Here is a 9,567-nt window from a genome sequence, read left to right as displayed (position 1 = left end):
TTATTTAAATGCAGCAAAAGCTAAAAATGGCCCCTAGTCCCCAGCAGCCCTTAGATGGGCAAGGGGTGCGAAGAATCTCTGGGTTCCGAGAAAACAAGAAAACATTGAAAAAAGATTATGGTGTTAGAATCGGATGCTGGAATGTGGGAAGTTTGTGTGGTAAAGGAACTGAAATATGTGAAGAACTAAGAAAAGAAGGGTAGATATATCGACGGTCCAAAACAAAAAAGTTGTAAGTGACATTTTTGAGAAATTCGCTTTTTTGTATTTTCAAAACCTATTCTACTACTATTTCCAGCTTGTTTCTATCGTGCTTGTACAACGAGATATCCCAAGCCATTCATGAAAAATTTGAAAACAAAAAAGCGGTAGGTAACACATTAACATAACGTAACACAAGTGATTAAATTGCTCTTAATTCCTTTTATTTGAAAATTTCATCGAAAAAGAAATGTGGCAATCAGTAAAGTATAGAAACGCGCTTCATTTAATAGTTACAGATATTAATGTTCAAAATAACAAAATTTAAAAATGAAAATTTTTTTTGGGTTTTTTGCCTTTTACTCCAAAGTGTAAAACTGCACTTACGACTTTTTTGTTTTCGACCGTCGATATGTTGCCTAGAAGAAGTAAGATGGAGGGGACAGTCAGCGCGGTTTTTAGGTGCCAATGGGAGGAGATATAAGTTATGGTGGTCAGGAAATAACACGAGAATCGGTGGTGTTGGTTTCTTGGTAAAAGAGGAATTGTGTGAGAAAGTAATAGAATATGTTTCTCGGCAGCCGATTTGTAGCAAGAATTGACAGCGATAGACACCGTGTTTGCTGCGATACTGACGAGCCCAGCCTCATGGGCGAAACACGGTGTCTATTGCTGTCAATTCTTGCTACAAATCGGCTGCCGAGAAACATATTGTTGATTGGATGGTCTGAATGGCTAGCGTGGAAGCTACACTGTTATGGTTAGCAAATCGCAACTGCTCGCTGTACTAGTGAGTGCTCAGCCTTGTGCTGATAGCCGGGAAGAACGCCCCTTTCTTCACAAAGTAATAGAAGTTAGAAGAAGGAGTGACAGAGTGATGACAATGGTAGCCTACTTGCTTTTGAAGAGGAGGTAGTGAGGCTAATCTGTGCATATGCACCTCAAAGTGGTAGGGATTACTTAGAAAAAGAAAGTTTTTATGATGTTTTGGCAGAGGAATGGGATTTACGGAGTTCAAAAGAGTTGGTGTTTGGATTAGGAGATTTTAATGGACATGTTGGAAAACAAGCAAATGGGTTCGAGGGCATTCATGGAGGGTATGGTTTTGGGGAGAGAAACATGGAAGGAAGAATGCTACTTGAATTTTGTTATGAAAGGAAACTTTGTATTGCCAACACATGGTTTAAAAAGAAAGAGAAAAGGAAGGTGACTTACAGCTCAGGAGGACATGAGTCGGAAATTGATTTTATTGTGGTTGGGCAGGAACAGAGAAAGTACTTGAAGAATGTGAAAGTAATTCCGTGGGAGTTGCAGCATAGACTAGTAGTAGGAGACTTAAATATGAAAAAAGTGAAGAAAATTGTGAAGAAAGAACGAGTTTTTGTGAGAAAAATGTGGAAACTGGAGGAAAAAGAAACGAGAATTAAATTTGTGAAAAGAGCAAAGGAGCTGGTAAACATAAGTGCGCAGGACTTGTGGGCTTCATTTCAGAAAGGTGTCCTAGCAGCATGTGATGAAGTATGTGGGAAAAAGAAAGTGAGGAGGGATCGTGGAGACACATGGTGGTGGGATGAAGAGGTGAAGCATGCGATTTCACAGAAAAGAGATGCATACAAGCAGTGGCGCAAAAATGGGTCAGAAGAGAATAAAAAGAAGTATAAGAGTATGAAAAAGAAGGCAAAGAGGGTTGTTGCGAGAGCTATGAAGAATGGTGCTGAGGAAGAACTTAATAAAATGGGGGAAAGCCAAAACAAAGTATTCAGACTCATAAAGCAAATGAAAAAGGATGGGAAAGATATTGTAGGGGGAAGATGTATAAGGAGTGGAGATGGGAAGTTGCATTTCAGCATGGAAAGCAGAGAAGTGTGGAAGGAACATATGGAAAATGTTATGAATAAGGAGAATGTATGGAATCATATGACAGAGGTTGATCTGGTGGAGGGTCCAGTGGGAAAGGTGACTCGTGATGAAGTGGTGGAGGCAATGGGGCAAATGAAACTGCATAAAGCAGCCGGTCCATCAGAAGTGAGCGTAGAGATGATAAAAGCAAGTGGAGAGTTGGGAATTGAAGTAATGCTACAACTTAGCCAAAGGGTATTAGATGGAGAGGGAATGCCGGAGGAGTAAAAGCATAGTACTGTTGTTCCACTGTTCAAGAGAAAAGGGGATGTGAGAAGTTGCAGTGCATATAGAGGTGTAAAACTACTAGAGCATGGAATAAAAATTGTGGAGCAAATACTAGAAAAGAGGTTGAGAACATTGGTGAAATTAAATGATATGCAGTTTGGATTTATGCCAGGAAAAGGTACAGTGGATGCTCTGTTTATATTGAGAAGAATGCAGGAGGAATACCGAGAGAAGCAGAGAAAACTATATATGTGTTTCGTCGACTTAGAAAAGGCATTTGACAGAGTACCAAGGAAAGTGATGGAGTGGGCAATGAGGAAAAGAGGTATACCAGAGGTATTAGTGAGAGCTGTGATGTCTATGTATGAGGATGCAAGAACAAAAGTGAGAGTTGGATCAAATTATTCAAACGAGTTTTTTGTGAAGGTTGGTGTACACCAAGGATCAGTTTTGTCACCTCTGATATTTGCTATTGTGGTTGACGTTGTAACTGAAGGAGTGAGGGAGGGCTTATTGAGTGAAATTTTGTATGCAGACGACCTGGTCTTGACAAGTAATAGTATGGAGGGACTGGAGAGAAAGTTTAAGAAATGAAAAAAAGCATTTGAAACCAAGGGTATGAAGGTGAATCTTGAAAAAACAAAAGTGATGGTGAGTGGAGCAGAAGGAACAGTTGTTGAGAGCAAAGTAGATCCCTGTGGAATATGTGGTAAGAGAGTGATGAGAAATTCAATGCAATGCAAGGAATGTGGAAAGTGGGTACATGCAAGATGTGCTAATGTCAAGAGAGCCGCAACAAGATTGGCGAAGTGTTTTGTTTGTGGGAAATGCAGTAAAGGAAGGAATGAAGTGGAAGGCCATGATGATGAGTTCTGCCATGGCATCGAAACAGTGACAGACTTCTGTTATCTGGGTGATCGGATAGATGGAAGTGGTGGATGTGAAGCAGCGGTGACAACAAGGGCAAGATTGGGCTGGGCAAAGTTCAGGGAATGTGGGGAAATGTTGTATGGCAGAAAATTTTCACTAAGGATGAAAGGAAAAGTATATCGGAGCTGTGTGCGGCCTATGCTATATGGTAGCGAGATATGGGTATTGAGAGAGAGTGAACTGGCAATCCTGAGAAGAACGGAAAGGTCAATGGTGAGAGCAATGTGTGGGGTGAAAACGAGAAGGGAAAAAAGGACTGAAGAATTGTTGGATATGCTAGAGATGAGAGAGACCATAGACCAAATGGCAAGGGCAAATGGAGTAAGATGGTATGGACATGTGATAAGGAGGGAGGAAGGAAGTTTTCTTAGAAAGGCACTAGATCTAATGGTGGATGGGAAGAGGAAACGCGGTCGTCCAAGAAGAACGTGGAAACAACAAGTGAAGGATGAATTTAAAAAAGTCGGACTGAAGGAGGAAGATGCAAGGGACAGGGTGAAATGGAGAAAAGGGATTAAAACAATTGCTGCGCGGAAACAATCGGCCACCTCCACTAGTGGGGAACAAACCGACGATGGATTATGATGATTACTCATTAAAATGTTTAGATGATGTCATGTCATTACGCCGATTTGAGATATAATTTCATTTATGACGTTGTATGGATGAAAAACTTTTACAAGTTTTATACTCTGCTGAGAATAAAAAAGAAACACAAATGATAAATATTGGAGAAATTGAGTCTCCTTCACAACTTAAGAATCGAACAACACAAAACTGCTGAAACAAAACTTTTCTTTGAGTGAAAGAATCACTGCAGGCAACCAATGCCAAAAGGTGCGTGCAAGAAGTCATGGGAGTGTGAGGTAGGGTGGTTTAAAAAATATTTTTTATTTTTTTTTGCAATTTCATTGTGGGGGGGGGGTTCTGAAAACCTGGCAAACCTTTAACATATAACATTTCCACAACTTTTTTTTGGTAGGCCCCCAAAACCCAGCCACCTTTTCCACATTTGTTTTTTTGGACCATTTTCAATTAACCATATTTTTTGTTCCAAAGGTTATATACAGTTTATGTTTGGTAAATTGGTTCACTCTTAGCTATATTACATGATTGCATTATCAAAATGCAATTATATCAATTATCAATCGGCCACCTCCACTAGTGGGGAACAAACCGACGATGGATTATGATGATGAATTAATTTTCAGCATACCGGTAGTGGAGTAATTAAGTCTCAAAGTAGCTTTTTTCTTCACCAAAAACAAATGTTGTGCCATAATTGGAAGGCTGTAACTTTTTTATGAAAAGTAGGATGGTTATTATATTTATCATGAATGTTCTTTCCTTACCAGATACCACTTCACCAAGTTTGATAAGTAACACTACATTTATTAGAAAGGTACAATGCATCAAAATATGCACCCAAAGCAAAAAAGTCAATGCCGTGGTATAAAAACACCCCTGTAAAAAAGTGTTGACAAAACAATCTTTTTTACCTGTTGAAGAACATTACCTAAGGAAGAAGAATCAAGGAATATGAGTCCACTGCAAGGATTATTTATAGGTTGTAGGCTACAGTAAATAATAAATAAGCTACAGTGGAAAAAAATGAAATAAAATACTAGTCTACCAAAGGAAACCATAAACAGAGTATATATAGTATTTGTCGATATTGAAAAAAACAAAACGATACAATATTTGAAAAAATACTCGATTTTCTATACTCTTCGATATTTTTGTTTTAATTAAGAAAAGAGTTTCTCGGTCTTTGAAATTAGTGCAAAAATGGTGCATTAGCGTCGACAATAAAAATGCTGAGGCCACAATGAACGCTTGTAAGATTAGGGTTAGACATTCGTCCCAGTCATCATGCCACAGCCATAGATTTGCTCCTTAGTCAACACCCTGATGGAGCTCTGTGAAAGAGGCTTGTGGATGGGTATCAAAGCACAAAAGCGGCAAAACGTGGACGCTTCTTTGCAAAGACAGTGTAGATTTACAGCCAAGCGATGAGCCTCTTGATGTGTTCGATTTCAGTGATGACACGACAACCTCACCCTCCGATACAGCATCTGATGATTCCGATTCTGATATCTAGTTCTTTATCAAACAGACTTTGTGTTGCTCGCAGTATCCCAATTGTGCAGAAATTATGTTATTGCATACGTAAATAGATGCAATCTTCTCGCAGGAAGCTATTAACTTGTTACCGGTACTTGGTTGAGCAATTAACATTATTTTATGATAATTCAACATCGCGAGATGTCGAATTAACGTAAAAAAAATGCAAATTTCTTATTGGGAATTGTTGTTACGCAATATAACCCGCCGGGAAAATTAAATCGATTTGTGTTGACTCGAACGTTGAATCAACCCAAAATTAACTTGCTTTTCCTCCCCGTGAGTTACCGTAACAGCGTGCGTATTGCGTTGTTCGCTTTACCGCTACTTTTGGTATTATTGTGACGTTTGGCTTCGACCACCGCAAGCCCGCGCGAGAAACTAAATTAGTCTCGCGCTTGTCTTCAGATGATCTCACATTTTTTGTAAGTTACGCGTTTCATTTTTTTGACCAAGGTTTTAAGTTGGTTGAGTTACAGGACGGTTATTCATTTTTTTGCTTATTCCTAGAGAGAAGAAACTGAATTAATAAAACAAAAGTGCACAATTATTGTTTCTCTTCATTTTGCAAGTCGTTGAAAACTGAGACCGAAGAAAGAAAAGTGAACCAGTAGACCGTATCGCGCACATTGGTGACCCCGACAGTTCAGTTTATAACAGGAGTGCGATCGATTACGATATACTGACAGGAAGGAAGGAACAGCAACCCTGGCGTCGTCACATCAGATGGTCACTAGGTCACGAGCAAAACTCACAATGGGAATGGGAAGCCCCACAATGGGAAGCGAGATGGACAGGAAACAAGGAGCATCAAGATCGACAACACCAGGTAACCTACCACTCGTAGGCCTACCAGATTACAAATTTTCGCATCCCCCTTTGACTCAAAAGATTCCCTTCAAATCAAACAATCCCGCTACTGATCCATTCACATTTGACCCATTTCAACCAGTAACATCTCAACAACAAACACCCTCTTTGAATTACCAACCAGGAAGAAAGATTTTCATAGATTTTAATAAACAACATCCTTCCATCTGGTTTGTCGCATTGGAACTCAGGCTAAAATTCTGGAACATTACAAACGAAAATATCCGCACAGATATATTAGTAACACATCTAACTGAGGAACCTTTATTAGTTATCCAGGATTTACTGTTTGAAGAGCCTACCTACGATTCCATTAAATCTCGTTTATTAAACAGGTTTGAACCATCAATGAGTAGCAGGGTGGCGGAATTATTCAATCCAACACACTTGGGTGACAGACGGCCTTCAGACTTATTAATACACTTAAAGGCAACTCTAGCGCGAAAAGATATCTCCCCTAGCATGCTAAAAGAAATGTTCATACTACGCATGCCAGAAAGCATCCGCCTCTCGTTGTGCACCATGACTGAATCCTCCGTGGAACAGCTAGCGGAAGCCGCGGATAAAATGGTTGTAATCTCTCCATCACCCGGAATTCATAATATTTCCTCCGCTTCTACAGGAAATACGGCTTTGAGCGAATCCATAGCTAAAAACGAACGAAGAACCCTTCAAGCTCGTCTTAGTCACTTGGAGGAGAAAATGGAAACTCTTCTAAACCAACATTCACCTTCTAATAAGCCTTCAACCTCTGAATGCCAATCACCTCATCATAGATATTCGGACTCGAGCAATTTTCGCCCACCTAGATTTAACCAACACAACCATCCTCAGTCACGAGGAAGGCAAAATCTTAATCAATTATGTTTTTATCATCAGAGATTCGGCAATAGAGCATTCCGATGCACAGCACCATGCGAATGGCGTCCAAGAGCATATAACCAGGGAAACGGATGGAATCCACGTCAATAGTGGCGGATGTGGAGAATCAAGACAGAAGCCCACTTCCTCATGTTCGAGATCAACGTACCGGAACTCTATTTCTTATCGACACGGTGCTGAAATTTCAGTGGTGAAACCGAGTAAAACTGAGCGGAAGTATAAAATCACTGATCGTACTTTGGCGGCTGCCAATGGTTCCCCCATCGCAACCTACGGGTACCGTTCCATGACAATAGAGATTGGTACTACTAAACCATTTAAATGGATTTTTATGATTGCAGATGTGTCCCATAATATTATTGGCGTGGATTTTTTGGCTCACTTTTCCTTATCGCTGGACTTCGATCGAAAATGCTTGAGAGATCAAGAGCAACAGTGTTTCGGATATCTGGTGGAAAAGATGATATGCAACATTCAAGCTCCACGACCATTTGTTCCACAAAACGACTTTATGAAGATTTTGGCTAAGTACCCTGATCTAACCAGACCTCCAAACCGCAAAGACCCACCGAAGCATAGAATTAAGCATAAAATAGTGATTAGTGGGTACCCCTGTTCTGCTCGACCACGCCCTCTGACTCCCGAGAAGTTTCGTCATGCTCAGAAGGAAATCGATGATCTGATGGAAGCCGGCATTATACGAAGGTCCGATTCACCTTTTGCTAGTCCTCTACATATGGTCCCTAAATCAAGCAAAAATGGGTCTACTTACAGGATGTGTGGTGATTACAGACAGTTAAACAAAATGACAGTAGAAGACAAATATCCGGTCCCAAAAATTCAAACTTTGTTTCACAGGTTACAAGGCTCAACAATATTTTCAAAGATCGACCTGGTTAAGGCATACCATCAGATTCCGCTGGAGGAGGAATCTATTCCGATGACTGCAGTTACAACCCCGTTCGGCCTTTTCGAATACTTGTCCATGCCCTTTGGTCTTAAAAACTCGGGTGCTACATTTCAACGATTCATCGATCATGTTTTGCAAGGCCTAACCAATGTAATGGCTTACATAGACGATTTAATAATATTTTCCTCTTCTGCAGTAGATCACAAACGTCATCTTGAAGAACTTTTCCAACGCTTAGACCGATTTGGAGTAGCCATTAATCCATCAAAGTCGGAATTCGGTTTGCAACGTCTCAACTTTCTTGGACATATCGTAACACCGGACGGAATTCTTCCCTTAGAAGAGCGTGTAAAGGTGGTCAAAGATTATCCTCGTCCTCAAAAATGTAAGCAATTGCGTTCATATCTTGGATTTATCAACTACTATCACAGATTTGTGGAGAATTTGTCAAAATATTTAGCCCCGTTATACGACCTGCTAAAGAAGCCCAAAAACAAAAACCAGGATCTTGTTTCTTGGTCTGACGAAACTAAAGAATGTTTTGAAAACAGTAAAGAGTTGTTAGCAAATGCAGCACTACTAGTGTATCCTGACAATAATTTGCCAACAAGTATTCAGGTGGATGCAAGTGACGTTGCCATAGGTGGAGTTCTACAACAAAAACATGATGAAACCTGGAAACCAATTGCTTTCTTCTCCAGGAAACTAGATGACACACAAAAAAGGTACTCTACTTTTGATAGGGAGCTTCTGGCTTCTTATTTATCCGTGCAGCACTTCTATCACTTGGTGGAAGGTAAGACGTTTACCTTATTCACTGATCACAAGCCACTAGTCGCTGCATTTTACTCCAGATCTGACCCCATAATTGCAAGGCGCGCACGACAAATGAGTTTCATTGCGGAGTTCACGAATGATGTCCAGCATATAAAAGGAGAAGCTAATTTTACTGCAGATGCTCTGTCACGTATCGAAATTAACAATGTTATGTGTAGACAGGAAGGAATTGACTACGTTGCAATTGCGAAAGCTCAAGCACAAGACGCCTATATTCGTGAAGTGCTAACCAACCCAGAAAAGTCCAACCTGAAACTGAAGGAATTTCCTCTTGAGAACAGCGATGTGGCCTTGATCTGCGATACGTCTATGCCAAAAGTAAGACCGATTATTCCTCTCGATTTTCAAAGACTTGTTTTTGACAAGATTCATAACTTATCACATCCTGGTGTGAACGCAACTCGATCGTTAATTCAACAACGATTTGTATGGAACCTCATGAAGAAAGAAATCGCCTTTTGGGTTAAAACATGCCCCGCATGTCAAAAAGGAAAAATCATTAGACATAATAAAGCAAAGCTTCAACAATTTACCTTACCGTCTCGTAGATTTTCCAATATTCATATCGATATTGTTGGTCCACTTCCACCCAGCAACGGTTACCGATACTTGCTTACGGTCATCGATCGATTCACTCGTTGGTACACAGCTACACCGATGAAAGACATTACAGCGGAATCAACCGT

The sequence above is a fragment of the Aplidium turbinatum genome, chromosome 4, assembly GCF_918807975.1.
Source record: "Aplidium turbinatum chromosome 4, kaAplTurb1.1, whole genome shotgun sequence".
Taxonomy (NCBI): domain Eukaryota; kingdom Metazoa; phylum Chordata; class Ascidiacea; order Aplousobranchia; family Polyclinidae; genus Aplidium; species Aplidium turbinatum.
The sequence above is the reverse complement of the archived record's forward strand: the minus strand, read 5'-3'. Positions refer to the sequence as shown.